The sequence below is a fragment of the Perkinsus marinus genome (genome assembly GCF_000006405.1).
Source record: "Perkinsus marinus ATCC 50983 genomic scaffold scf_1104296942230, whole genome shotgun sequence".
Taxonomy (NCBI): Eukaryota; Perkinsozoa; order Perkinsida; family Perkinsidae; genus Perkinsus; species Perkinsus marinus.
This window is the reverse complement of record NW_003212246.1, coordinates 48-1,552: the sequence shown is the minus strand read 5'-3', so window position 1 is coordinate 1,552 and position 1,505 is coordinate 48. Positions and strand designations below refer to the sequence as shown.

The 1,505-nt window shown below is 48.8% G+C and overlaps 4 non-coding genes across 4 annotated transcripts; all 4 read left to right on the top strand.

Moving 5' to 3' along the window:
- Window positions 1-38: 38 nt before the first annotated feature.
- On the top strand, window positions 39-111 carry Pmar_PMAR017506. The gene has a single exon. It is a non-coding gene; the product is annotated as a tRNA-Arg (tRNA).
- Window positions 112-446: 335 nt separating this feature from the next.
- On the top strand, window positions 447-519 carry Pmar_PMAR017505. The gene has a single exon. It is a non-coding gene; the product is annotated as a tRNA-Arg (tRNA).
- A 300-nt stretch (window positions 520-819) lies between these two features.
- On the top strand, window positions 820-892 carry Pmar_PMAR017504. The gene has a single exon. It is a non-coding gene; the product is annotated as a tRNA-Arg (tRNA).
- A 334-nt stretch (window positions 893-1,226) lies between these two features.
- Pmar_PMAR017503 lies at window positions 1,227-1,299 on the top strand. The gene has a single exon. It is a non-coding gene; the product is annotated as a tRNA-Arg (tRNA).
- The last annotated feature ends 206 nt before the right edge of the window (window positions 1,300-1,505 follow it).

Genomic DNA, 1,505 nt, shown 5'->3' with positions numbered 1-1,505 from the left:
ATGAGAAGCAGAGATGGTGGGACAAATCTCAACTCGTTGGTCTCGTGGCCTAATGGATAAAGCGTTGGTCTCCGGAACCAAAGATTGTGGGTTCGAGTTCCACCGAGATCGTCTCCACGCTGAAAAGTGCCCATATACGGATGCAACTGGCCGTACAGATGTCGATGTTGATTGTATACCCTTGTGACTCGTCGGGATACATGCTGAGGCTAAGGGTACAAGAAGATTGTTGGTCTGCCAACAAGCGATCTCCAATGAATTGACCCCTTTAAGAACACTATGTAATGGAGGCCCCTCTATGAGGAGCAAGAGTTTTGTGATCTATAATGGAGGGCCCTCTATGAGGAGCGAGAGTTTTGCGATCTATTCAGCGTGTCGGTTGGGAGACCATGTGTGCCACGAAGTCAATGGGGCGCAGGGATGGTGGGTCAAATCTCAAGTTTATTGGTCTCGTGGCCTAATGGATAAGGCGTTGGTCTTCGGAACCAAAGATTGTGGGTTCGAGTCCCACCGAGATCGTCTTCATGCCGGAAAGGGCCCATATACGGATGCCACTGGCCGTACAGATTTCGATGTTGATTGTATACCCTTGTGACTCGTCAGAATACATGCCGAAGCTGACGGTACAAGAAGATTGTTGGTCTGCCAACAAGCGACCTCCAATGAATTGACCCCTTTAAGAACACTATGTAATGGAGGCCCCTCTATGAGGAGCAAGAGTTTTGTGATCTATTCAGCGTGTCGGATGCGAACTCATGTGTGCCGTTAAGTCGGTGTTGCGCATAGTGACCAGATAGTGGGATAAATCTCAAAGTCGTTGGTCTCGTGGCCTAATGGATAAGGCGTTGGTCTTCGGAACCAAAGATTGTGGGTTCGAGTCCCACCAAGATCGTCTTCAAGCCGAAAAGTGCCTATACACGGATGCCACTGGCCGTACAGATGTCGATGTTGATTGTACACCCTTGTGACTCGTCGGAGTACATGCCGAAGCTAACGGTACAAGAAGATTGTTGGTCTGCCAACAAGCGATCTCTAATAAATTGACCCCTTTAAGAACACTATGTAATGGAGGCCCCTCTATGAGGAGCAAGAGTTTTGTGATCTATAATGGAGGCCCCTATATGAGAAGCAAGAGTTTTGCGATCTATTCAGCGTGTCGGATGCGACACCATGTGTGCCATGAAGTTAATGGGGGCAGAGATGGTGGGACAAATCTCAAATTTACTGGTCTCGTGGCCTAATGGATAAGGCGTTGGTCTTCGGAACCGAAGGTTGTGGGTTTGAGTCCCATCGAGATCGTCTCCACGCCGGGAAGCGCCCATATACGGATGCCACTGGCCTTACAGATGTCGATGTTGATTGTATACCCTTGTGACTCGTCGGGATACATGCTGAGGCTAAGGGTACAAGAAGATTGTTGGTCTGCCAACGAACGATCTCCAATGAATTGACCCCTTTAAGAACACTATGTAATGGAGGCCCCTCTATGAGGAGCAAGAGTTTTG